Below are 26269 nucleotides of genomic sequence, written 5' to 3'. Positions count from 1 at the left end.
CGCTTCTGGGGGGGGGAGGAGGACGGGGTGTCTTGGATCTATGTTGTTTGACAAATATTCATTGCTGCTGCTGCTGCTGCTGCTGCTGCTGCTGCTGCTGCAGCACAAATGTTTGCATGGAATGGCCTAGGCTGCTCCTTGCTGCAGGTGCTGGCTGCAGCGGCTCAGATACTAGGCCTCAGGTACTGTGTTGCTTGCTGCACCAATGACCAAGCTGCTCTCTCCACAAGGGTGACAGTTGTCCTGGGACAGGGCTAGTTGCCCCCAGCGCGCCATTGCAACTCATACTTACCTGGCAGGGGAGTTTTAAGCCATGCTCCAGCAGGTGGCTCTCCCAGGGCGAGGCTAGCTCATTGCACTTGGAGCTAGCTGACCTCTGCGATTTCCCCACATGCGGGAAACTCGACTGCACAATTTCTGGTAGTGGGGGACTGCGTGCGCGCTCTCCCCTGTTTTTGGATGGTTACAAAAAACAGAAACAGGTGTTTGTTCAGACAAGCTGCTGCTATTCCCACTGCTTGGGCTTTGGGCATGGTCAATAACTGCTGGCAAAAAGGAGCACCATGTACAATAAATAGCCAGCTAGCAACATCTCAAACAGGGACAAATGACAATGATGTACCTGCACAGACGTTTAGGAATAAGTTCACAGGTGGATTGGGAAATAGGGAAACAAATACTGTGTACTGTATATATATATTTATGAAAAAAACAGCACATTTACAATCAAATCTGGATTTGAAAAAATGGACGGTCCTTGCTTGCAGGATATGATATGGGGTTTTTATTTCACCCCCTCCCCACCCTAGTTCTACATGGTATGTCTGGGTCTCTGTAGCCAGACAACCCCCTGTGATGATATCACAAAGGGAGTGTACAGTACGTTCTAGAGTTTCTAGGCTCCAAAGTAACAAAGAGCAGCATTTAAAAGCAACAGATTGCAGACTATCTGCTGAGCTGTGCAAAAAACAATCTCTATCTATCTATCTATCTATCTATCTATCTATCTATCTATCTATCTATCTCTATCCATGGAGCAGCAGACAGTGTTAGCTTGCTTCTATATTTATGCAAATGCCAGGTAAGCAGCCATGCTGGTAAGGGCCAAAGTGTCACGTTTGGCAGCAGGACAGGGCACCTCTCCCTTTTTATGCAGCAGCAGCAGGTGTCAGTGGAGGTCAGAAAAAGAGAGTGCCAGCAGGTAGGGGAGATGTAGAAAGCCACCCCAGAAATATGGTGTCCCCCTGTCTCTCCGGCAGCTGAAATGAACAGAGCTGAGCGGTGTTCAAAGTGATTGCTTCTTTCTTTTAAAACCAAGAAGAAGTACCTTACGGCGAAGCTTGGCTGCTCTGGGTGCTTGTTGGATGGGGGGGAGGGTTTGGTTTGGCTTTGCTTTGCTTTGCTTTGCTTTGCTTTGCTTTGCTTTGCTTTGCTTTGCTTTGCTTTGCTTTGCTTGCTTCGCTTCGCTTCTGGGGGGGGGAGGAGGACGGGGTGTCTTGGATCTATGTTGTTTGACAAATATTCATTGCTGCTGCTGCTGCTGCTGCTGCTGCTGCTGCTGCTGCAGCACAAATGTTTGCATGGAATGGCCTAGGCTGCTCCTTGCTGCAGGTGCTGGCTGCAGCGGCTCAGATACTAGGCCTCAGGTACTGTGTTGCTTGCTGCACCAATGACCAAGCTGCTCTCTCCACAAGGGTGACAGTTGTCCTGGGACAGGGCTAGTTGCCCCCAGCGCGCCATTGCAACTCATACTTACCTGGCAGGGGAGTTTTAAGCCATGCTCCAGCAGGTGGCTCTCCCAGGGCGAGGCTAGCTCATTGCACTTGGAGCTAGCTGACCTCTGCGATTTCCCCACATGCGGGAAACTCGACTGCACAATTTCTGGTAGTGGGGGACTGCGTGCGCGCTCTCCCCTGTTTTTGGATGGTTACAAAAAACAGAAACAGGTGTTTGTTCAGACAAGCTGCTGCTATTCCCACTGCTTGGGCTTTGGGCATGGTCAATAACTGCTGGCAAAAAGGAGCACCATGTACAATAAATAGCCAGCTAGCAACATCTCAAACAGGGACAAATGACAATGATGTACCTGCACAGACGTTTAGGAATAAGTTCACAGGTGGATTGGGAAATAGGGAAACAAATACTGTGTACTGTATATATATATTTATGAAAAAAACAGCACATTTACAATCAAATCTGGATTTGAAAAAATGGACGGTCCTTGCTTGCAGGATATGATATGGGGTTTTTATTTCACCCCCTCCCCACCCTAGTTCTACATGGTATGTCTGGGTCTCTGTAGCCAGACAACCCCCTGTGATGATATCACAAAGGGAGTGTACAGTACGTTCTAGAGTTTCTAGGCTCCAAAGTAACAAAGAGCAGCATTTAAAAGCAACAGATTGCAGACTATCTGCTGAGCTGTGCAAAAAACAATCTCTATCTATCTATCTATCTATCTATCTATCTATCTATCTATCTATCTCATCCATGGAGCAGCAGACAGTGTTAGCTTGCTTCTATATTTATGCAAATGCCAGGTAAGCAGCCATGCTGGTAAGGGCCAAAGTGTCACGTTTGGCAGCAGGACAGGGCACCTCTCCCTTTTTATGCAGCAGCAGCAGGTGTCAGTGGAGGTCAGAAAAAGAGAGTGCCAGCAGGTAGGGGAGATGTAGAAAGCCACCCCAGAAATATGGTGTCCCCCTGTCTCTCCGGCAGCTGAAATGACAGAGCTGAGCGGTGTTCAAAGTGATTGCTTCTTTCTTTTAAAACCAAGAAGAAGTACCTTACGGCGAAGCTTGGCTGCTCTGGGTGCTTGTTGGATGGGGGGGAGGGTTTGGTTTGGCTTTGCTTTGCTTTGCTTTGCTTTGCTTTGCTTTGCTTTGCTTTGCTTCGCTTCTGGGGGGGGGAGGAGGACGGGGTGTCTTGGATCTATGTTGTTTGACAAATATTCATTGCTGCTGCTGCTGCTGCTGCTGCTGCTGCTGCTGCTGCAGCACAAATGTTTGCATGGAATGGCCTAGGCTGCTCCTTGCTGCAGGTGCTGGCTGCAGCGGCTCAGATACTAGGCCTCAGGTACTGTGTTGCTTGCTGCACCAATGACCAAGCTGCTCTCTCCACAAGGGTGACAGTTGTCCTGGGACAGGGCTAGTTGCCCCCAGCGCGCCATTGCAACTCATACTTACCTGGCAGGGGAGTTTTAAGCCATGCTCCAGCAGGTGGCTCTCCCAGGGCGAGGCTAGCTCATTGCACTTGGAGCTAGCTGACCTCTGCGATTTCCCCACATGCGGGAAACTCGACTGCACAATTTCTGGTAGTGGGGGACTGCGTGCGCGCTCTCCCCTGTTTTTGGATGGTTACAAAAAACAGAAACAGGTGTTTGTTCAGACAAGCTGCTGCTATTCCCACTGCTTGGGCTTTGGGCATGGTCAATAACTGCTGGCAAAAAGGAGCACCATGTACAATAAATAGCCAGCTAGCAACATCTCAAACAGGGACAAATGACAATGATGTACCTGCACAGACGTTTAGGAATAAGTTCACAGGTGGATTGGGAAATAGGGAAACAAATACTGTGTACTGTATATATATATTTATGAAAAAAACAGCACATTTACAATCAAATCTGGATTTGAAAAAATGGACGGTCCTTGCTTGCAGGATATGATATGGGGTTTTTATTTCACCCCCTCCCCACCCTAGTTCTACATGGTATGTCTGGGTCTCTGTAGCCAGACAACCCCCTGTGATGATATCACAAAGGGAGTGTACAGTACGTTCTAGAGTTTCTAGGCTCCAAAGTAACAAAGAGCAGCATTTAAAAGCAACAGATTGCAGACTATCTGCTGAGCTGTGCAAAAAACAATCTCTATCTATCTATCTATCTATCTATCTATCTATCTATCTATCTCTATCCATGGAGCAGCAGACAGTGTTAGCTTGCTTCTATATTTATGCAAATGCCAGGTAAGCAGCCATGCTGGTAAGGGCCAAAGTGTCACGTTTGGCAGCAGGACAGGGCACCTCTCCCTTTTTATGCAGCAGCAGCAGGTGTCAGTGGAGGTCAGAAAAAGAGAGTGCCAGCAGGTAGGGGAGATGTAGAAAGCCACCCCAGAAATATGGTGTCCCCCTGTCTCTCCGGCAGCTGAAATGACAGAGCTGAGCGGTGTTCAAAGTGATTGCTTCTTTCTTTTAAAACCAAGAAGAAGTACCTTACGGCGAAGCTTGGCTGCTCTGGGTGCTTGTTGGATGGGGGGGAGGGTTTGGTTTGGCTTTGCTTTGCTTTGCTTTGCTTTGCTTTGCTTTGCTTTGCTTCGCTTCGCTTCTGGGGGGGGGAGGAGGACGGGGTGTCTTGGATCTATGTTGTTTGACAAATATTCATTGCTGCTGCTGCTGCTGCTGCTGCTGCTGCTGCTGCTGCAGCACAAATGTTTGCATGGAATGGCCTAGGCTGCTCCTTGCTGCAGGTGCTGGCTGCAGCGGCTCAGATACTAGGCCTCAGGTACTGTGTTGCTTGCTGCACCAATGACCAAGCTGCTCTCTCCACAAGGGTGACAGTTGTCCTGGGACAGGGCTAGTTGCCCCCAGCGCGCCATTGCAACTCATACTTACCTGGCAGGGGAGTTTTAAGCCATGCTCCAGCAGGTGGCTCTCCCAGGGCGAGGCTAGCTCATTGCACTTGGAGCTAGCTGACCTCTGCGATTTCCCCACATGCGGGAAACTCGACTGCACAATTTCTGGTAGTGGGGGACTGCGTGCGCGCTCTCCCCTGTTTTTGGATGGTTACAAAAAACAGAAACAGGTGTTTGTTCAGACAAGCTGCTGCTATTCCCACTGCTTGGGCTTTGGGCATGGTCAATAACTGCTGGCAAAAAGGAGCACCATGTACAATAAATAGCCAGCTAGCAACATCTCAAACAGGGACAAATGACAATGATGTACCTGCACAGACGTTTAGGAATAAGTTCACAGGTGGATTGGGAAATAGGGAAACAAATACTGTGTACTGTATATATATATTTATGAAAAAAACAGCACATTTACAATCAAATCTGGATTTGAAAAAATGGACGGTCCTTGCTTGCAGGATATGATATGGGGTTTTTATTTCACCCCCTCCCCACCCTAGTTCTACATGGTATGTCTGGGTCTCTGTAGCCAGACAACCCCCTGTGATGATATCACAAAGGGAGTGTACAGTACGTTCTAGAGTTTCTAGGCTCCAAAGTAACAAAGAGCAGCATTTAAAAGCAACAGATTGCAGACTATCTGCTGAGCTGTGCAAAAAACAATCATCTATCTATCTATCTATCTATCTATCTATCTATCTATCTATCTATCTCTATCCATGGAGCAGCAGACAGTGTTAGCTTGCTTCTATATTTATGCAAATGCCAGGTAAGCAGCCATGCTGGTAAGGGCCAAAGTGTCACGTTTGGCAGCAGGACAGGGCACCTCTCCCTTTTTATGCAGCAGCAGCAGGTGTCAGTGGAGGTCAGAAAAAGAGAGTGCCAGCAGGTAGGGGAGATGTAGAAAGCCACCCCAGAAATATGGTGTCCCCCTGTCTCTCCGGCAGCTGAAATGACAGAGCTGAGCGGTGTTCAAAGTGATTGCTTCTTTCTTTTAAAACCAAGAAGAAGTACCTTACGGCGAAGCTTGGCTGCTCTGGGTGCTTGTTGGATGGGGGGGAGGGTTTGGTTTGGCTTTGCTTTGCTTTGCTTTGCTTTGCTTTGCTTTGCTTTGCTTCGCTTCGCTTCTGGGGGGGGGAGGAGGACGGGGTGTCTTGGATCTATGTTGTTTGACAAATATTCATTGCTGCTGCTGCTGCTGCTGCTGCTGCTGCTGCTGCTGCAGCACAAATGTTTGCATGGAATGGCCTAGGCTGCTCCTTGCTGCAGGTGCTGGCTGCAGCGGCTCAGATACTAGGCCTCAGGTACTGTGTTGCTTGCTGCACCAATGACCAAGCTGCTCTCTCCACAAGGGTGACAGTTGTCCTGGGACAGGGCTAGTTGCCCCCAGCGCGCCATTGCAACTCATACTTACCTGGCAGGGGAGTTTTAAGCCATGCTCCAGCAGGTGGCTCTCCCAGGGCGAGGCTAGCTCATTGCACTTGGAGCTAGCTGACCTCTGCGATTTCCCCACATGCGGGAAACTCGACTGCACAATTTCTGGTAGTGGGGGACTGCGTGCGCGCTCTCCCCTGTTTTTGGATGGTTACAAAAAACAGAAACAGGTGTTTGTTCAGACAAGCTGCTGCTATTCCCACTGCTTGGGCTTTGGGCATGGTCAATAACTGCTGGCAAAAAGGAGCACCATGTACAATAAATAGCCAGCTAGCAACATCTCAAACAGGGACAAATGACAATGATGTACCTGCACAGACGTTTAGGAATAAGTTCACAGGTGGATTGGGAAATAGGGAAACAAATACTGTGTACTGTATATATATATTTATGAAAAAAACAGCACATTTACAATCAAATCTGGATTTGAAAAAATGGACGGTCCTTGCTTGCAGGATATGATATGGGGTTTTTATTTCACCCCCTCCCCACCCTAGTTCTACATGGTATGTCTGGGTCTCTGTAGCCAGACAACCCCCTGTGATGATATCACAAAGGGAGTGTACAGTACGTTCTAGAGTTTCTAGGCTCCAAAGTAACAAAGAGCAGCATTTAAAAGCAACAGATTGCAGACTATCTGCTGAGCTGTGCAAAAAACAATCTATCTATCTATCTATCTATCTATCTATCTATCTATCTATCTATCTATCTCATCCATGGAGCAGCAGACAGTGTTAGCTTGCTTCTATATTTATGCAAATGCCAGGTAAGCAGCCATGCTGGTAAGGGCCAAAGTGTCACGTTTGGCAGCAGGACAGGGCACCTCTCCCTTTTTATGCAGCAGCAGCAGGTGTCAGTGGAGGTCAGAAAAAGAGAGTGCCAGCAGGTAGGGGAGATGTAGAAAGCCACCCCAGAAATATGGTGTCCCCCTGTCTCTCCGGCAGCTGAAATGACAGAGCTGAGCGGTGTTCAAAGTGATTGCTTCTTTCTTTTAAAACCAAGAAGAAGTACCTTACGGCGAAGCTTGGCTGCTCTGGGTGCTTGTTGGATGGGGGGGAGGGTTTGGTTTGGCTTTGCTTTGCTTTGCTTTGCTTTGCTTTGCTTTGCTTCGCTTCGCTTCTGGGGGGGGGAGGAGGACGGGGTGTCTTGGATCTATGTTGTTTGACAAATATTCATTGCTGCTGCTGCTGCTGCTGCTGCTGCTGCTGCTGCTGCAGCACAAATGTTTGCATGGAATGGCCTAGGCTGCTCCTTGCTGCAGGTGCTGGCTGCAGCGGCTCAGATACTAGGCCTCAGGTACTGTGTTGCTTGCTGCACCAATGACCAAGCTGCTCTCTCCACAAGGGTGACAGTTGTCCTGGGACAGGGCTAGTTGCCCCCAGCGCGCCATTGCAACTCATACTTACCTGGCAGGGGAGTTTTAAGCCATGCTCCAGCAGGTGGCTCTCCCAGGGCGAGGCTAGCTCATTGCACTTGGAGCTAGCTGACCTCTGCGATTTCCCCACATGCGGGAAACTCGACTGCACAATTTCTGGTAGTGGGGGACTGCGTGCGCGCTCTCCCCTGTTTTTGGATGGTTACAAAAAACAGAAACAGGTGTTTGTTCAGACAAGCTGCTGCTATTCCCACTGCTTGGGCTTTGGGCATGGTCAATAACTGCTGGCAAAAAGGAGCACCATGTACAATAAATAGCCAGCTAGCAACATCTCAAACAGGGACAAATGACAATGATGTACCTGCACAGACGTTTAGGAATAAGTTCACAGGTGGATTGGGAAATAGGGAAACAAATACTGTGTACTGTATATATATATTTATGAAAAAAACAGCACATTTACAATCAAATCTGGATTTGAAAAAATGGACGGTCCTTGCTTGCAGGATATGATATGGGGTTTTTATTTCACCCCCTCCCCACCCTAGTTCTACATGGTATGTCTGGGTCTCTGTAGCCAGACAACCCCCTGTGATGATATCACAAAGGGAGTGTACAGTACGTTCTAGAGTTTCTAGGCTCCAAAGTAACAAAGAGCAGCATTTAAAAGCAACAGATTGCAGACTATCTGCTGAGCTGTGCAAAAAACAATCTCTATCTATCTATCTATCTATCTATCTATCTATCTATCTATCTATCTCTATCCATGGAGCAGCAGACAGTGTTAGCTTGCTTCTATATTTATGCAAATGCCAGGTAAGCAGCCATGCTGGTAAGGGCCAAAGTGTCACGTTTGGCAGCAGGACAGGGCACCTCTCCCTTTTTATGCAGCAGCAGCAGGTGTCAGTGGAGGTCAGAAAAAGAGAGTGCCAGCAGGTAGGGGAGATGTAGAAAGCCACCCCAGAAATATGGTGTCCCCCTGTCTCTCCGGCAGCTGAAATGACAGAGCTGAGCGGTGTTCAAAGTGATTGCTTCTTTCTTTTAAAACCAAGAAGAAGTACCTTACGGCGAAGCTTGGCTGCTCTGGGTGCTTGTTGGATGGGGGGGAGGGTTTGGTTTGGCTTTGCTTTGCTTTGCTTTGCTTTGCTTTGCTTTGCTTCTGCTTCGCTTCTGGGGGGGGGAGGAGGACGGGGTGTCTTGGATCTATGTTGTTTGACAAATATTCATTGCTGCTGCTGCTGCTGCTGCTGCTGCTGCTGCTGCTGCAGCACAAATGTTTGCATGGAATGGCCTAGGCTGCTCCTTGCTGCAGGTGCTGGCTGCAGCGGCTCAGATACTAGGCCTCAGGTACTGTGTTGCTTGCTGCACCAATGACCAAGCTGCTCTCTCCACAAGGGTGACAGTTGTCCTGGGACAGGGCTAGTTGCCCCCAGCGCGCCATTGCAACTCATACTTACCTGGCAGGGGAGTTTTAAGCCATGCTCCAGCAGGTGGCTCTCCCAGGGCGAGGCTAGCTCATTGCACTTGGAGCTAGCTGACCTCTGCGATTTCCCCACATGCGGGAAACTCGACTGCACAATTTCTGGTAGTGGGGGACTGCGTGCGCGCTCTCCCCTGTTTTTGGATGGTTACAAAAAACAGAAACAGGTGTTTGTTCAGACAAGCTGCTGCTATTCCCACTGCTTGGGCTTTGGGCATGGTCAATAACTGCTGGCAAAAAGGAGCACCATGTACAATAAATAGCCAGCTAGCAACATCTCAAACAGGGACAAATGACAATGATGTACCTGCACAGACGTTTAGGAATAAGTTCACAGGTGGATTGGGAAATAGGGAAACAAATACTGTGTACTGTATATATATATTTATGAAAAAAACAGCACATTTACAATCAAATCTGGATTTGAAAAAATGGACGGTCCTTGCTTGCAGGATATGATATGGGGTTTTTATTTCACCCCCTCCCCACCCTAGTTCTACATGGTATGTCTGGGTCTCTGTAGCCAGACAACCCCCTGTGATGATATCACAAAGGGAGTGTACAGTACGTTCTAGAGTTTCTAGGCTCCAAAGTAACAAAGAGCAGCATTTAAAAGCAACAGATTGCAGACTATCTGCTGAGCTGTGCAAAAAACAATCTCTATCTATCTATCTATCTATCTATCTATCTATCTATCTATCTATCTCTATCCATGGAGCAGCAGACAGTGTTAGCTTGCTTCTATATTTATGCAAATGCCAGGTAAGCAGCCATGCTGGTAAGGGCCAAAGTGTCACGTTTGGCAGCAGGACAGGGCACCTCTCCCTTTTTATGCAGCAGCAGCAGGTGTCAGTGGAGGTCAGAAAAAGAGAGTGCCAGCAGGTAGGGGAGATGTAGAAAGCCACCCCAGAAATATGGTGTCCCCCTGTCTCTCCGGCAGCTGAAATGACAGAGCTGAGCGGTGTTCAAAGTGATTGCTTCTTTCTTTTAAAACCAAGAAGAAGTACCTTACGGCGAAGCTTGGCTGCTCTGGGTGCTTGTTGGATGGGGGGGAGGGTTTGGTTTGGCTTTGCTTTGCTTTGCTTTGCTTTGCTTTGCTTTGCTTTGCTTCGCTTCGCTTCTGGGGGGGGGAGGAGGACGGGGTGTCTTGGATCTATGTTGTTTGACAAATATTCATTGCTGCTGCTGCTGCTGCTGCTGCTGCTGCTGCTGCTGCAGCACAAATGTTTGCATGGAATGGCCTAGGCTGCTCCTTGCTGCAGGTGCTGGCTGCAGCGGCTCAGATACTAGGCCTCAGGTACTGTGTTGCTTGCTGCACCAATGACCAAGCTGCTCTCTCCACAAGGGTGACAGTTGTCCTGGGACAGGGCTAGTTGCCCCCAGCGCGCCATTGCAACTCATACTTACCTGGCAGGGGAGTTTTAAGCCATGCTCCAGCAGGTGGCTCTCCCAGGGCGAGGCTAGCTCATTGCACTTGGAGCTAGCTGACCTCTGCGATTTCCCCACATGCGGGAAACTCGACTGCACAATTTCTGGTAGTGGGGGACTGCGTGCGCGCTCTCCCCTGTTTTTGGATGGTTACAAAAAACAGAAACAGGTGTTTGTTCAGACAAGCTGCTGCTATTCCCACTGCTTGGGCTTTGGGCATGGTCAATAACTGCTGGCAAAAAGGAGCACCATGTACAATAAATAGCCAGCTAGCAACATCTCAAACAGGGACAAATGACAATGATGTACCTGCACAGACGTTTAGGAATAAGTTCACAGGTGGATTGGGAAATAGGGAAACAAATACTGTGTACTGTATATATATATTTATGAAAAAAACAGCACATTTACAATCAAATCTGGATTTGAAAAAATGGACGGTCCTTGCTTGCAGGATATGATATGGGGTTTTTATTTCACCCCCTCCCCACCCTAGTTCTACATGGTATGTCTGGGTCTCTGTAGCCAGACAACCCCCTGTGATGATATCACAAAGGGAGTGTACAGTACGTTCTAGAGTTTCTAGGCTCCAAAGTAACAAAGAGCAGCATTTAAAAGCAACAGATTGCAGACTATCTGCTGAGCTGTGCAAAAAACAATCTCTATCTATCTATCTATCTATCTATCTATCTATCTATCTATCTATCTCTATCCATGGAGCAGCAGACAGTGTTAGCTTGCTTCTATATTTATGCAAATGCCAGGTAAGCAGCCATGCTGGTAAGGGCCAAAGTGTCACGTTTGGCAGCAGGACAGGGCACCTCTCCCTTTTTATGCAGCAGCAGCAGGTGTCAGTGGAGGTCAGAAAAAGAGAGTGCCAGCAGGTAGGGGAGATGTAGAAAGCCACCCCAGAAATATGGTGTCCCCCTGTCTCTCCGGCAGCTGAAATGACAGAGCTGAGCGGTGTTCAAAGTGATTGCTTCTTTCTTTTAAAACCAAGAAGAAGTACCTTACGGCGAAGCTTGGCTGCTCTGGGTGCTTGTTGGATGGGGGGGAGGGTTTGGTTTGGCTTTGCTTTGCTTTGCTTTGCTTTGCTTTGCTTTGCTTTGCTTCGCTTCGCTTCTGGGGGGGGGAGGAGGACGGGGTGTCTTGGATCTATGTTGTTTGACAAATATTCATTGCTGCTGCTGCTGCTGCTGCTGCTGCTGCTGCTGCTGCAGCACAAATGTTTGCATGGAATGGCCTAGGCTGCTCCTTGCTGCAGGTGCTGGCTGCAGCGGCTCAGATACTAGGCCTCAGGTACTGTGTTGCTTGCTGCACCAATGACCAAGCTGCTCTCTCCACAAGGGTGACAGTTGTCCTGGGACAGGGCTAGTTGCCCCCAGCGCGCCATTGCAACTCATACTTACCTGGCAGGGGAGTTTTAAGCCATGCTCCAGCAGGTGGCTCTCCCAGGGCGAGGCTAGCTCATTGCACTTGGAGCTAGCTGACCTCTGCGATTTCCCCACATGCGGGAAACTCGACTGCACAATTTCTGGTAGTGGGGGACTGCGTGCGCGCTCTCCCCTGTTTTTGGATGGTTACAAAAAACAGAAACAGGTGTTTGTTCAGACAAGCTGCTGCTATTCCCACTGCTTGGGCTTTGGGCATGGTCAATAACTGCTGGCAAAAAGGAGCACCATGTACAATAAATAGCCAGCTAGCAACATCTCAAACAGGGACAAATGACAATGATGTACCTGCACAGACGTTTAGGAATAAGTTCACAGGTGGATTGGGAAATAGGGAAACAAATACTGTGTACTGTATATATATATTTATGAAAAAAACAGCACATTTACAATCAAATCTGGATTTGAAAAAATGGACGGTCCTTGCTTGCAGGATATGATATGGGGTTTTTATTTCACCCCCTCCCCACCCTAGTTCTACATGGTATGTCTGGGTCTCTGTAGCCAGACAACCCCCTGTGATGATATCACAAAGGGAGTGTACAGTACGTTCTAGAGTTTCTAGGCTCCAAAGTAACAAAGAGCAGCATTTAAAAGCAACAGATTGCAGACTATCTGCTGAGCTGTGCAAAAAACAATCTCTATCTATCTATCTATCTATCTATCTATCTATCTATCTATCTATCTCTATCCATGGAGCAGCAGACAGTGTTAGCTTGCTTCTATATTTATGCAAATGCCAGGTAAGCAGCCATGCTGGTAAGGGCCAAAGTGTCACGTTTGGCAGCAGGACAGGGCACCTCTCCCTTTTTATGCAGCAGCAGCAGGTGTCAGTGGAGGTCAGAAAAAGAGAGTGCCAGCAGGTAGGGGAGATGTAGAAAGCCACCCCAGAAATATGGTGTCCCCCTGTCTCTCCGGCAGCTGAAATGACAGAGCTGAGCGGTGTTCAAAGTGATTGCTTCTTTCTTTTAAAACCAAGAAGAAGTACCTTACGGCGAAGCTTGGCTGCTCTGGGTGCTTGTTGGATGGGGGGGAGGGTTTGGTTTGGCTTTGCTTTGCTTTGCTTTGCTTTGCTTTGCTTTGCTTTGCTTCGCTTCGCTTCTGGGGGGGGGAGGAGGACGGGGTGTCTTGGATCTATGTTGTTTGACAAATATTCATTGCTGCTGCTGCTGCTGCTGCTGCTGCTGCTGCTGCTGCAGCACAAATGTTTGCATGGAATGGCCTAGGCTGCTCCTTGCTGCAGGTGCTGGCTGCAGCGGCTCAGATACTAGGCCTCAGGTACTGTGTTGCTTGCTGCACCAATGACCAAGCTGCTCTCTCCACAAGGGTGACAGTTGTCCTGGGACAGGGCTAGTTGCCCCCAGCGCGCCATTGCAACTCATACTTACCTGGCAGGGGAGTTTTAAGCCATGCTCCAGCAGGTGGCTCTCCCAGGGCGAGGCTAGCTCATTGCACTTGGAGCTAGCTGACCTCTGCGATTTCCCCACATGCGGGAAACTCGACTGCACAATTTCTGGTAGTGGGGGACTGCGTGCGCGCTCTCCCCTGTTTTTGGATGGTTACAAAAAACAGAAACAGGTGTTTGTTCAGACAAGCTGCTGCTATTCCCACTGCTTGGGCTTTGGGCATGGTCAATAACTGCTGGCAAAAAGGAGCACCATGTACAATAAATAGCCAGCTAGCAACATCTCAAACAGGGACAAATGACAATGATGTACCTGCACAGACGTTTAGGAATAAGTTCACAGGTGGATTGGGAAATAGGGAAACAAATACTGTGTACTGTATATATATATTTATGAAAAAAACAGCACATTTACAATCAAATCTGGATTTGAAAAAATGGACGGTCCTTGCTTGCAGGATATGATATGGGGTTTTTATTTCACCCCCTCCCCACCCTAGTTCTACATGGTATGTCTGGGTCTCTGTAGCCAGACAACCCCCTGTGATGATATCACAAAGGGAGTGTACAGTACGTTCTAGAGTTTCTAGGCTCCAAAGTAACAAAGAGCAGCATTTAAAAGCAACAGATTGCAGACTATCTGCTGAGCTGTGCAAAAAACAATCTCTATCTATCTATCTATCTATCTATCTATCTATCTATCTATCTATCTATCTATCCATGGAGCAGCAGACAGTGTTAGCTTGCTTCTATATTTATGCAAATGCCAGGTAAGCAGCCATGCTGGTAAGGGCCAAAGTGTCACGTTTGGCAGCAGGACAGGGCACCTCTCCCTTTTTATGCAGCAGCAGCAGGTGTCAGTGGAGGTCAGAAAAAGAGAGTGCCAGCAGGTAGGGGAGATGTAGAAAGCCACCCCAGAAATATGGTGTCCCCCTGTCTCTCCGGCAGCTGAAATGACAGAGCTGAGCGGTGTTCAAAGTGATTGCTTCTTTCTTTTAAAACCAAGAAGAAGTACCTTACGGCGAAGCTTGGCTGCTCTGGGTGCTTGTTGGATGGGGGGGAGGGTTTGGTTTGTGCTTTGCTTTGCTTTGCTTTGCTTTGCTTTGCTTTGCTTCGCTTCGCTTCTGGGGGGGGGAGGAGGACGGGGTGTCTTGGATCTATGTTGTTTGACAAATATTCATTGCTGCTGCTGCTGCTGCTGCTGCTGCTGCTGCTGCTGCAGCACAAATGTTTGCATGGAATGGCCTAGGCTGCTCCTTGCTGCAGGTGCTGGCTGCAGCGGCTCAGATACTAGGCCTCAGGTACTGTGTTGCTTGCTGCACCAATGACCAAGCTGCTCTCTCCACAAGGGTGACAGTTGTCCTGGGACAGGGCTAGTTGCCCCCAGCGCGCCATTGCAACTCATACTTACCTGGCAGGGGAGTTTTAAGCCATGCTCCAGCAGGTGGCTCTCCCAGGGCGAGGCTAGCTCATTGCACTTGGAGCTAGCTGACCTCTGCGATTTCCCCACATGCGGGAAACTCGACTGCACAATTTCTGGTAGTGGGGGACTGCGTGCGCGCTCTCCCCTGTTTTTGGATGGTTACAAAAAACAGAAACAGGTGTTTGTTCAGACAAGCTGCTGCTATTCCCACTGCTTGGGCTTTGGGCATGGTCAATAACTGCTGGCAAAAAGGAGCACCATGTACAATAAATAGCCAGCTAGCAACATCTCAAACAGGGACAAATGACAATGATGTACCTGCACAGACGTTTAGGAATAAGTTCACAGGTGGATTGGGAAATAGGGAAACAAATACTGTGTACTGTATATATATATTTATGAAAAAAACAGCACATTTACAATCAAATCTGGATTTGAAAAAATGGACGGTCCTTGCTTGCAGGATATGATATGGGGTTTTTATTTCACCCCCTCCCCACCCTAGTTCTACATGGTATGTCTGGGTCTCTGTAGCCAGACAACCCCCTGTGATGATATCACAAAGGGAGTGTACAGTACGTTCTAGAGTTTCTAGGCTCCAAAGTAACAAAGAGCAGCATTTAAAAGCAACAGATTGCAGACTATCTGCTGAGCTGTGCAAAAAACATTATCTCTATCTATCTATCTATCTATCTATCTATCTATCTATCTATCTCTATCCATGGAGCAGCAGACAGTGTTAGCTTGCTTCTATATTTATGCAAATGCCAGGTAAGCAGCCATGCTGGTAAGGGCCAAAGTGTCACGTTTGGCAGCAGGACAGGGCACCTCTCCCTTTTTATGCAGCAGCAGCAGGTGTCAGTGGAGGTCAGAAAAAGAGAGTGCCAGCAGGTAGGGGAGATGTAGAAAGCCACCCCAGAAATATGGTGTCCCCCTGTCTCTCCGGCAGCTGAAATGACAGAGCTGAGCGGTGTTCAAAGTGATTGCTTCTTTCTTTTAAAACCAAGAAGAAGTACCTTACGGCGAAGCTTGGCTGCTCTGGGTGCTTGTTGGATGGGGGGGAGGGTTTGGTTTGGCTTTGCTTTGCTTTGCTTTGCTTTGCTTTGCTTTGCTTTGCTTCGCTTCGCTTCTGGGGGGGGGAGGAGGACGGGGTGTCTTGGATCTATGTTGTTTGACAAATATTCATTGCTGCTGCTGCTGCTGCTGCTGCTGCTGCTGCTGCTGCAGCACAAATGTTTGCATGGAATGGCCTAGGCTGCTCCTTGCTGCAGGTGCTGGCTGCAGCGGCTCAGATACTAGGCCTCAGGTACTGTGTTGCTTGCTGCACCAATGACCAAGCTGCTCTCTCCACAAGGGTGACAGTTGTCCTGGGACAGGGCTAGTTGCCCCCAGCGCGCCATTGCAACTCATACTTACCTGGCAGGGGAGTTTTAAGCCATGCTCCAGCAGGTGGCTCTCCCAGGGCGAGGCTAGCTCATTGCACTTGGAGCTAGCTGACCTCTGCGATTTCCCCACATGCGGGAAACTCGACTGCACAATTTCTGGTAGTGGGGGACTGCGTGCGCGCTCTCCCCTGTTTTTGGATGGTTACAAAAAACAGAAACAGGTGTTTGTTCAGACAAGCTGCTGCTATTCCCACTGCTTGGGCTTTGGGCATGGTCAATAACTGCTGGCAAAAAGGAGCACCATGTACAATAAATAGCCAGCTAGCAACATCTCAAACAGGGACAAATGACAATGATGTACCTGCACAGACGTTTAGGAATAAGTTCACAGGTGGATTGGGAAATAGGGAAACAAATACTGTGTACTGTATATATATATTTATGAAAAAAACAGCACATTTACAATCAAATCTGGATTTGAAAAAATGGACGGTCCTTGCTTGCAGGATATGATATGGGGTTTTTATTTCACCCCCTCCCCACCCTAGTTCTACATGGTATGTCTGGGTCTCTGTAGCCAGACAACCCCCTGTGATGATATCACAAAGGGAGTGTACAGTACGTTCTAGAGTTTCTAGGCTCCAAAGTAACAAAGAGCAGCATTTAAAAGCAACAGATTGCAGACTATCTGCTGAGCTGTGCAAAAAACTACATCTATCTATCTATCTATCTATCTATCTATCTATCTATCTATCTATCTCTATCCATGGAGCAGCAGACAGTGTTAGCTTGCTTCTATATTTATGCAAATGCCAGGTAAGCAGCCATGCTGGTAAGGGCCAAAGTGTCACGTTTGGCAGCAGGACAGGGCACCTCTCCCTTTTTATGCAGCAGCAGCAGGTGTCAGTGGAGGTCAGAAAAAGAGAGTGCCAGAGATGTAGAAAGCCACCCCAGAAATATGGTGTCCCCCTGTCTCTCCGGCAGCTGAAATGACAGAGCTGAGCGGTGTTCAAAGTGATTGCTTCTTTCTTTTAAAACCAAGAAGAAGTACCTTACGGCGAAGCTTGGCTGCTCTGGGTGCTTGTTGGATGGGGGGGAGGGTTTGGTTTGGCTTTGCTTTGCTTTGCTTTGCTTTGCTTTGCTTTGCTTTGCTTCGCTTCGCTTCTGGGGGGGGGAGGAGGACGGGGTGTCTTGGATCTATGTTGTTTGACAAATATTCATTGCTGCTGCTGCTGCTGCTGCTGCTGCTGCTGCTGCTGCAGCACAAATGTTTGCATGGAATGGCCTAGGCTGCTCCTTGCTGCAGGTGCTGGCTGCAGCGGCTCAGATACTAGGCCTCAGGTACTGTGTTGCTTGCTGCACCAATGACCAAGCTGCTCTCTCCACAAGGGTGACAGTTGTCCTGGGACAGGGCTAGTTGCCCCCAGCGCGCCATTGCAACTCATACTTACCTGGCAGGGGAGTTTTAAGCCATGCTCCAGCAGGTGGCTCTCCCAGGGCGAGGCTAGCTCATTGCACTTGGAGCTAGCTGACCTCTGCGATTTCCCCACATGCGGGAAACTCGACTGCACAATTTCTGGTAGTGGGGGACTGCGTGCGCGCTCTCCCCTGTTTTTGGATGGTTACAAAAAACAGAAACAGGTGTTTGTTCAGACAAGCTGCTGCTATTCCCACTGCTTGGGCTTTGGGCATGGTCAATAACTGCTGGCAAAAAGGAGCACCATGTACAATAAATAGCCAGCTAGCAACATCTCAAACAGGGACAAATGACAATGATGTACCTGCACAGACGTTTAGGAATAAGTTCACAGGTGGATTGGGAAATAGGGAAACAAATACTGTGTACTGTATATATATATTTATGAAAAAAACAGCACATTTACAATCAAATCTGGATTTGAAAAAATGGACGGTCCTTGCTTGCAGGATATGATATGGGGTTTTTATTTCACCCCCTCCCCACCCTAGTTCTACATGGTATGTCTGGGTCTCTGTAGCCAGACAACCCCCTGTGATGATATCACAAAGGGAGTGTACAGTACGTTCTAGAGTTTCTAGGCTCCAAAGTAACAAAGAGCAGCATTTAAAAGCAACAGATTGCAGACTATCTGCTGAGCTGTGCAAAAAACAATCTCTATCTATCTATCTATCTATCTATCTATCTATCTATCTATCTATCTCTATCCATGGAGCAGCAGACAGTGTTAGCTTGCTTCTATATTTATGCAAATGCCAGGTAAGCAGCCATGCTGGTAAGGGCCAAAGTGTCACGTTTGGCAGCAGGACAGGGCACCTCTCCCTTTTTATGCAGCAGCAGCAGGTGTCAGTGGAGGTCAGAAAAAGAGAGTGCCAGCAGGTAGGGGAGATGTAGAAAGCCACCCCAGAAATATGGTGTCCCCCTGTCTCTCCGGCAGCTGAAATGACAGAGCTGAGCGGTGTTCAAAGTGATTGCTTCTTTCTTTTAAAACCAAGAAGAAGTACCTTACGGCGAAGCTTGGCTGCTCTGGGTGCTTGTTGGATGGGGGGGAGGGTTTGGTTTGGCTTTGCTTTGCTTTGCTTTGCTTTGCTTTGCTTTGCTTTGCTTGCTTGCTTGCTTCGCTTCGTGGGGGGGGGAGGAGGACGGGGTGTCTTGGATCTATGTTGTTTGACAAATATTCATTGCTGCTGCTGCTGCTGCTGCTGCTGCTGCTGCTGCTGCAGCACAAATGTTTGCATGGAATGGCCTAGGCTGCTCCTTGCTGCAGGTGCTGGCTGCAGCGGCTCAGATACTAGGCCTCAGGTACTGTGTTGCTTGCTGCACCAATGACCAAGCTGCTCTCTCCACAAGGGTGACAGTTGTCCTGGGACAGGGCTAGTTGCCCCCAGCGCGCCATTGCAACTCATACTTACCTGGCAGGGGAGTTTTAAGCCATGCTCCAGCAGGTGGCTCTCCCAGGGCGAGGCTAGCTCATTGCACTTGGAGCTAGCTGACCTCTGCGATTTCCCCACATGCGGGAAACTCGACTGCACAATTTCTGGTAGTGGGGGACTGCGTGCGCGCTCTCCCCTGTTTTTGGATGGTTACAAAAAACAGAAACAGGTGTTTGTTCAGACAAGCTGCTGCTATTCCCACTGCTTGGGCTTTGGGCATGGTCAATAACTGCTGGCAAAAAGGAGCACCATGTACAATAAATAGCCAGCTAGCAACATCTCAAACAGGGACAAATGACAATGATGTACCTGCACAGACGTTTAGGAATAAGTTCACAGGTGGATTGGGAAATAGGGAAACAAATACTGTGTACTGTATATATATATTTATGAAAAAAACAGCACATTTACAATCAAATCTGGATTTGAAAAAATGGACGGTCCTTGCTTGCAGGATATGATATGGGGTTTTTATTTCACCCCCTCCCCACCCTAGTTCTACATGGTATGTCTGGGTCTCTGTAGCCAGACAACCCCCTGTGATGATATCACAAAGGGAGTGTACAGTACGTTCTAGAGTTTCTAGGCTCCAAAGTAACAAAGAGCAGCATTTAAAAGCAACAGATTGCAGACTATCTGCTGAGCTGTGCAAAAAACAACATCATCTATCTATCTATCTATCTATCTATCTATCTATCTATCTATCTATCTCTATCCATGGAGCAGCAGACAGTGTTAGCTTGCTTCTATATTTATGCAAATGCCAGGTAAGCAGCCATGCTGGTAAGGGCCAAAGTGTCACGTTTGGCAGCAGGACAGGGCACCTCTCCCTTTTTATGCAGCAGCAGCAGGTGTCAGTGGAGGTCAGAAAAAGAGAGTGCCAGCAGGTAGGGGAGATGTAGAAAGCCACCCCAGAAATATGGTGTCCCCCTGTCTCTCCGGCAGCTGAAATGACAGAGCTGAGCGGTGTTCAAAGTGATTGCTTCTTTCTTTTAAAACCAAGAAGAAGTACCTTACGGCGAAGCTTGGCTGCTCTGGGTGCTTGTTGGATGGGGGGGAGGGTTTGGTTTGGCTTTGCTTTGCTTTGCTTTCTTTGCTTTGCTTCGCTTCGCTTCTGGGGGGGGGAGGAGGACGGGGTGTCTTGGATCTATGTTGTTTGACAAATATTCATTGCTGCTGCTGCTGCTGCTGCTGCTGCTGCTGCTGCTGCAGCACAAATGTTTGCATGGAATGGCCTAGGCTGCTCCTTGCTGCAGGTGCTGGCTGCAGCGGCTCAGATACTAGGCCTCAGGTACTGTGTTGCTTGCTGCACCAATGACCAAGCTGCTCTCTCCACAAGGGTGACAGTTGTCCTGGGACAGGGCTAGTTGCCCCCAGCGCGCCATTGCAACTCATACTTACCTGGCAGGGGAGTTTTAAGCCATGCTCCAGCAGGTGGCTCTCCCAGGGCGAGGCTAGCTCATTGCACTTGGAGCTAGCTGACCTCTGCGATTTCCCCACATGCGGGAAACTCGACTGCACAATTTCTGGTAGTGGGGGACTGCGTGCGCGCTCTCCCCTGTTTTTGGATGGTTACAAAAAACAGAAACAGGTGTTTGTTCAGACAAGCTGCTGCTATTCCCACTGCTTGGGCTTTGGGCATGGTCAATAACTGCTGGCAAAAAGGAGCACCATGTACAATAAATAGCCAGCTAGCAACATCTCAAACAGGGACAAATGACAATGATGTACCTGCACAGACGTTTAGGAATAAGTTCACAGGTGGATTGGGAAATAGGGAAACAAATACTGTGTACTGTATATATATATTTATGAAAAAAACAGCACATTTACAATCAAATCTGGATTTGAAAAAATGGACGGTCCTTGCTTGCAGGATATGATATGGGGTTTTTATTTCACCCCCTCCCCACCCTAGTTCTACATGGTATGTCTGGGTCTCTGTAGCCAGACAACCCCCTGTGATGATATCACAAAGGGAGTGTACAGTACGTTCTAGAGTTTCTAGGCTCCAAAGTAACAAAGAGCAGCATTTAAAAGCAACAGATTGCAGACTATCTGCTGAGCTGTGCAAAAAACAATCTCTATCTATCTATCTATCTATCTATCTATCTATCTATCTATCTATCTATCTCTATCCATGGAGCAGCAGACAGTGTTAGCTTGCTTCTATATTTATGCAAATGCCAGGTAAGCAGCCATGCTGGTAAGGGCCAAAGTGTCACGTTTGGCAGCAGGACAGGGCACCTCTCCCTTTTTATGCAGCAGCAGCAGGTGTCAGTGGAGGTCAGAAAAAGAGAGTGCCAGCAGGTAGGGGAGATGTAGAAAGCCACCCCAGAAATATGGTGTCCCCCTGTCTCTCCGGCAGCTGAAATGACAGAGCTGAGCGGTGTTCAAAGTGATTGCTTCTTTCTTTTAAAACCAAGAAGAAGTACCTTACGGCGAAGCTTGGCTGCTCTGGGTGCTTGTTGGATGGGGGGGAGGGTTTGGTTTGGCTTTGCTTTGCTTTGCTTTGCTTTGCTTTGCTTTGCTTCGCTTCGCTTCTGGGGGGGGGAGGAGGACGGGGTGTCTTGGATCTATGTTGTTTGACAAATATTCATTGCTGCTGCTGCTGCTGCTGCTGCTGCTGCTGCTGCTGCAGCACAAATGTTTGCATGGAATGGCCTAGGCTGCTCCTTGCTGCAGGTGCTGGCTGCAGCGGCTCAGATACTAGGCCTCAGGTACTGTGTTGCTTGCTGCACCAATGACCAAGCTGCTCTCTCCACAAGGGTGACAGTTGTCCTGGGACAGGGCTAGTTGCCCCCAGCGCGCCATTGCAACTCATACTTACCTGGCAGGGGAGTTTTAAGCCATGCTCCAGCAGGTGGCTCTCCCAGGGCGAGGCTAGCTCATTGCACTTGGAGCTAGCTGACCTCTGCGATTTCCCCACATGCGGGAAACTCGACTGCACAATTTCTGGTAGTGGGGGACTGCGTGCGCGCTCTCCCCTGTTTTTGGATGGTTACAAAAAACAGAAACAGGTGTTTGTTCAGACAAGCTGCTGCTATTCCCACTGCTTGGGCTTTGGGCATGGTCAATAACTGCTGGCAAAAAGGAGCACCATGTACAATAAATAGCCAGCTAGCAACATCTCAAACAGGGACAAATGACAATGATGTACCTGCACAGACGTTTAGGAATAAGTTCACAGGTGGATTGGGAAATAGGGAAACAAATACTGTGTACTGTATATATATATTTATGAAAAAAACAGCACATTTACAATCAAATCTGGATTTGAAAAAATGGACGGTCCTTGCTTGCAGGATATGATATGGGGTTTTTATTTCACCCCCTCCCCACCCTAGTTCTACATGGTATGTCTGGGTCTCTGTAGCCAGACAACCCCCTGTGATGATATCACAAAGGGAGTGTACAGTACGTTCTAGAGTTTCTAGGCTCCAAAGTAACAAAGAGCAGCATTTAAAAGCAACAGATTGCAGACTATCTGCTGAGCTGTGCAAAAAACAATCTCTATCTATCTATCTATCTATCTATCTATCTATCTATCTATCTCTATCCATGGAGCAGCAGACAGTGTTAGCTTGCTTCTATATTTATGCAAATGCCAGGTAAGCAGCCATGCTGGTAAGGGCCAAAGTGTCACGTTTGGCAGCAGGACAGGGCACCTCTCCCTTTTTATGCAGCAGCAGCAGGTGTCAGTGGAGGTCAGAAAAAGAGAGTGCCAGCAGGTAGGGGAGATGTAGAAAGCCACCCCAGAAATATGGTGTCCCCCTGTCTCTCCGGCAGCTGAAATGACAGAGCTGAGCGGTGTTCAAAGTGATTGCTTCTTTCTTTTAAAACCAAGAAGAAGTACCTTACGGCGAAGCTTGGCTGCTCTGGGTGCTTGTTGGATGGGGGGGAGGGTTTGGTTTGGCTTTGCTTTGCTTTGCTTTGCTTTGCTTTGCTTTGCTTTGCTTCGCTTCTGGGGGGGGGAGGAGGACGGGGTGTCTTGGATCTATGTTGTTTGACAAATATTCATTGCTGCTGCTGCTGCTGCTGCTGCTGCTGCTGCTGCTGCAGCACAAATGTTTGCATGGAATGGCCTAGGCTGCTCCTTGCTGCAGGTGCTGGCTGCAGCGGCTCAGATACTAGGCCTCAGGTACTGTGTTGCTTGCTGCACCAATGACCAAGCTGCTCTCTCCACAAGGGTGACAGTTGTCCTGGGACAGGGCTAGTTGCCCCCAGCGCGCCATTGCAACTCATACTTACCTGGCAGGGGAGTTTTAAGCCATGCTCCAGCAGGTGGCTCTCCCAGGGCGAGGCTAGCTCATTGCACTTGGAGCTAGCTGACCTCTGCGATTTCCCCACATGCGGGAAACTCGACTGCACAATTTCTGGTAGTGGGGGACTGCGTGCGCGCTCTCCCCTGTTTTTGGATGGTTACAAAAAACAGAAACAGGTGTTTGTTCAGACAAGCTGCTGCTATTCCCACTGCTTGGGCTTTGGGCATGGTCAATAACTGCTGGCAAAAAGGAGCACCATGTACAATAAATAGCCAGCTAGCAACATCTCAAACAGGGACAAATGACAATGATGTACCTGCACAGACGTTTAGGAATAAGTTCACAGGTGGATTGGGAAATAGGGAAACAAATACTGTGTACTGTATATATATATTTATGAAAAAAACAGCACATTTACAATCAAATCTGGATTTGAAAAAATGGACGGTCCTTGCTTGCAGGATATGATATGGGGTTTTTATTTCACCCCCTCCCCACCCTAGTTCTACATGGTATGTCTGGGTCTCTGTAGCCAGACAACCCCCTGTGATGATATCACAAAGGGAGTGTACAGTACGTTCTAGAGTTTCTAGGCTCCAAAGTAACAAAGAGCAGCATTTAAAAGCAACAGATTGCAGACTATCTGCTGAGCTGTGCAAAAAACAATCTCTATCTATCTATCTATCTATCTATCTATCTATCTATCTATCTCTATCCATGGAGCAGCAGACAGTGTTAGCTTGCTTCTATATTTATGCAAATGCCAGGTAAGCAGCCATGCTGGTAAGGGCCAAAGTGTCACGTTTGGCAGCAGGACAGGGCACCTCTCCCTTTTTATGCAGCAGCAGCAGGTGTCAGTGGAGGTCAGAAAAAGAGAGTGCCAGCAGGTAGGGGAGATGTAGAAAGCCACCCCAGAAATATGGTGTCCCCCTGTCTCTCCGGCAGCTGAAATGACAGAGCTGAGCGGTGTTCAAAGTGATTGCTTCTTTCTTTTAAAACCAAGAAGAAGTACCTTACGGCGAAGCTTGGCTGCTCTGGGTGCTTGTTGGATGGGGGGGAGGGTTTGGTTTGGCTTTGCTTTGCTTTGCTTTGCTTTGCTTTGCTTTGCTTTGCTTCGCTTCGCTTCTGGGGGGGGGAGGAGGACGGGGTGTCTTGGATCTATGTTGTTTGACAAATATTCATTGCTGCTGCTGCTGCTGCTGCTGCTGCTGCTGCTGCTGCAGCACAAATGTTTGCATGGAATGGCCTAGGCTGCTCCTTGCTGCAGGTGCTGGCTGCAGCGGCTCAGATACTAGGCCTCAGGTACTGTGTTGCTTGCTGCACCAATGACCAAGCTGCTCTCTCCACAAGGGTGACAGTTGTCCTGGGACAGGGCTAGTTGCCCCCAGCGCGCCATTGCAACTCATACTTACCTGGCAGGGGAGTTTTAAGCCATGCTCCAGCAGGTGGCTCTCCCAGGGCGAGGCTAGCTCATTGCACTTGGAGCTAGCTGACCTCTGCGATTTCCCCACATGCGGGAAACTCGACTGCACAATTTCTGGTAGTGGGGGACTGCGTGCGCGCTCTCCCCTGTTTTTGGATGGTTACAAAAAACAGAAACAGGTGTTTGTTCAGACAAGCTGCTGCTATTCCCACTGCTTGGGCTTTGGGCATGGTCAATAACTGCTGGCAAAAAGGAGCACCATGTACAATAAATAGCCAGCTAGCAACATCTCAAACAGGGACAAATGACAATGATGTACCTGCACAGACGTTTAGGAATAAGTTCACAGGTGGATTGGGAAATAGGGAAACAAATACTGTGTACTGTATATATATATTTATGAAAAAAACAGCACATTTACAATCAAATCTGGATTTGAAAAAATGGACGGTCCTTGCTTGCAGGATATGATATGGGGTTTTTATTTCACCCCCTCCCCACCCTAGTTCTACATGGTATGTCTGGGTCTCTGTAGCCAGACAACCCCCTGTGATGATATCACAAAGGGAGTGTACAGTACGTTCTAGAGTTTCTAGGCTCCAAAGTAACAAAGAGCAGCATTTAAAAGCAACAGATTGCAGACTATCTGCTGAGCTGTGCAAAAAACAATCTCTATCTATCTATCTATCTATCTATCTATCTATCTATCTATCTATCTATCTCTATCCATGGAGCAGCAGACAGTGTTAGCTTGCTTCTATATTTATGCAAATGCCAGGTAAGCAGCCATGCTGGTAAGGGCCAAAGTGTCACGTTTGGCAGCAGGACAGGGCACCTCTCCCTTTTTATGCAGCAGCAGCAGGTGTCAGTGGAGGTCAGAAAAAGAGAGTGCCAGCAGGTAGGGGAGATGTAGAAAGCCACCCCAGAAATATGGTGTCCCCCTGTCTCTCCGGCAGCTGAAATGACAGAGCTGAGCGGTGTTCAAAGTGATTGCTTCTTTCTTTTAAAACCAAGAAGAAGTACCTTACGGCGAAGCTTGGCTGCTCTGGGTGCTTGTTGGATGGGGGGGAGGGTTTGGTTTGGCTTTGCTTTGCTTTGCTTTGCTTTGCTTTGCTTTGCTTTGCTTTGCTTTGCTTTGCTTTGCTTGCTTCGCTTCGCTTCTGGGGGGGGGAGGAGGACGGGGTGTCTTGGATCTATGTTGTTTGACAAATATTCATTGCTGCTGCTGCTGCTGCTGCTGCTGCTGCTGCTGCTGCAGCACAAATGTTTGCATGGAATGGCCTAGGCTGCTCCTTGCTGCAGGTGCTGGCTGCAGCGGCTCAGATACTAGGCCTCAGGTACTGTGTTGCTTGCTGCACCAATGACCAAGCTGCTCTCTCCACAAGGGTGACAGTTGTCCTGGGACAGGGCTAGTTGCCCCCAGCGCGCCATTGCAACTCATACTTACCTGGCAGGGGAGTTTTAAGCCATGCTCCAGCAGGTGGCTCTCCCAGGGCGAGGCTAAGGCTAGCTCATTGCACTTGGAGCTAGCTGACCTCTGCGATTTCCCCACATGCGGGAAACTCGACTGCACAATTTCTGGTAGTGGGGGACTGCGTGCGCGCTCTCCCCTGTTTTTGGATGGTTACAAAAAACAGAAACAGGTGTTTGTTCAGACAAGCT

At 48.5% G+C, this 26269-nt stretch overlaps 18 non-coding genes and 1 pseudogene across 18 annotated transcripts; all 19 read left to right on the top strand.

Annotated features, from left to right (window-relative positions):
* Positions 1–284: 284 nt before the first annotated feature.
* LOC142481585 (U1 spliceosomal RNA) lies at positions 285–452 on the top strand. Its single transcript, XR_012795857.1, has one exon. It is a non-coding gene; the product is annotated as a U1 spliceosomal RNA (small nuclear RNA).
* A 1296-nt stretch (positions 453–1748) lies between these two features.
* LOC142481584 (U1 spliceosomal RNA) lies at positions 1749–1916 on the top strand. Its single transcript, XR_012795856.1, has one exon. It is a non-coding gene; the product is annotated as a U1 spliceosomal RNA (small nuclear RNA).
* A 1261-nt stretch (positions 1917–3177) lies between these two features.
* Positions 3178–3345, top strand: LOC142481583 (U1 spliceosomal RNA). The gene has a single exon (XR_012795855.1). It is a non-coding gene; the product is annotated as a U1 spliceosomal RNA (small nuclear RNA).
* A 1258-nt stretch (positions 3346–4603) lies between these two features.
* Positions 4604–4771, top strand: LOC142481582 (U1 spliceosomal RNA). Its single transcript, XR_012795854.1, has one exon. It is a non-coding gene; the product is annotated as a U1 spliceosomal RNA (small nuclear RNA).
* Positions 4772–6034: 1263 nt separating this feature from the next.
* On the top strand, positions 6035–6202 carry LOC142481581 (U1 spliceosomal RNA). Its single transcript, XR_012795853.1, has one exon. It is a non-coding gene; the product is annotated as a U1 spliceosomal RNA (small nuclear RNA).
* A 1258-nt stretch (positions 6203–7460) lies between these two features.
* On the top strand, positions 7461–7628 carry LOC142481580 (U1 spliceosomal RNA). Its single transcript, XR_012795852.1, has one exon. It is a non-coding gene; the product is annotated as a U1 spliceosomal RNA (small nuclear RNA).
* A 1258-nt stretch (positions 7629–8886) lies between these two features.
* Positions 8887–9054, top strand: LOC142481579 (U1 spliceosomal RNA). Its single transcript, XR_012795851.1, has one exon. It is a non-coding gene; the product is annotated as a U1 spliceosomal RNA (small nuclear RNA).
* A 1262-nt stretch (positions 9055–10316) lies between these two features.
* LOC142481577 (U1 spliceosomal RNA) lies at positions 10317–10484 on the top strand. The gene has a single exon (XR_012795849.1). It is a non-coding gene; the product is annotated as a U1 spliceosomal RNA (small nuclear RNA).
* Positions 10485–11746: 1262 nt separating this feature from the next.
* LOC142481576 (U1 spliceosomal RNA) lies at positions 11747–11914 on the top strand. The gene has a single exon (XR_012795848.1). It is a non-coding gene; the product is annotated as a U1 spliceosomal RNA (small nuclear RNA).
* Positions 11915–13176: 1262 nt separating this feature from the next.
* LOC142481575 (U1 spliceosomal RNA) lies at positions 13177–13344 on the top strand. The gene has a single exon (XR_012795847.1). It is a non-coding gene; the product is annotated as a U1 spliceosomal RNA (small nuclear RNA).
* A 1260-nt stretch (positions 13345–14604) lies between these two features.
* On the top strand, positions 14605–14772 carry LOC142481574 (U1 spliceosomal RNA). Its single transcript, XR_012795846.1, has one exon. It is a non-coding gene; the product is annotated as a U1 spliceosomal RNA (small nuclear RNA).
* Positions 14773–16032: 1260 nt separating this feature from the next.
* LOC142481573 (U1 spliceosomal RNA) lies at positions 16033–16200 on the top strand. The gene has a single exon (XR_012795845.1). It is a non-coding gene; the product is annotated as a U1 spliceosomal RNA (small nuclear RNA).
* Positions 16201–17452: 1252 nt separating this feature from the next.
* On the top strand, positions 17453–17620 carry LOC142481764 (U1 spliceosomal RNA). Its single transcript, XR_012796025.1, has one exon. It is a non-coding gene; the product is annotated as a U1 spliceosomal RNA (small nuclear RNA).
* A 1270-nt stretch (positions 17621–18890) lies between these two features.
* LOC142481763 (U1 spliceosomal RNA) lies at positions 18891–19058 on the top strand. The gene has a single exon (XR_012796024.1). It is a non-coding gene; the product is annotated as a U1 spliceosomal RNA (small nuclear RNA).
* Positions 19059–20312: 1254 nt separating this feature from the next.
* Positions 20313–20480, top strand: LOC142481761 (U1 spliceosomal RNA). Its single transcript, XR_012796023.1, has one exon. It is a non-coding gene; the product is annotated as a U1 spliceosomal RNA (small nuclear RNA).
* A 1261-nt stretch (positions 20481–21741) lies between these two features.
* Positions 21742–21909, top strand: LOC142481760 (U1 spliceosomal RNA). The gene has a single exon (XR_012796022.1). It is a non-coding gene; the product is annotated as a U1 spliceosomal RNA (small nuclear RNA).
* Positions 21910–23162: 1253 nt separating this feature from the next.
* On the top strand, positions 23163–23330 carry LOC142481759 (U1 spliceosomal RNA). The gene has a single exon (XR_012796021.1). It is a non-coding gene; the product is annotated as a U1 spliceosomal RNA (small nuclear RNA).
* A 1258-nt stretch (positions 23331–24588) lies between these two features.
* On the top strand, positions 24589–24756 carry LOC142481757 (U1 spliceosomal RNA). Its single transcript, XR_012796019.1, has one exon. It is a non-coding gene; the product is annotated as a U1 spliceosomal RNA (small nuclear RNA).
* A 1290-nt stretch (positions 24757–26046) lies between these two features.
* Positions 26047–26220, top strand: LOC142481724 (U1 spliceosomal RNA; annotated as a pseudogene).
* The last annotated feature ends 49 nt before the right edge of the window (positions 26221–26269 follow it).

This window comes from Ascaphus truei, unplaced genomic scaffold (assembly GCF_040206685.1).
Source record: "Ascaphus truei isolate aAscTru1 unplaced genomic scaffold, aAscTru1.hap1 HAP1_SCAFFOLD_281, whole genome shotgun sequence".
Classification (NCBI taxonomy): domain Eukaryota; kingdom Metazoa; phylum Chordata; class Amphibia; order Anura; family Ascaphidae; genus Ascaphus; species Ascaphus truei.
This window is presented reverse-complemented; position numbering and strand designations above follow the sequence as displayed.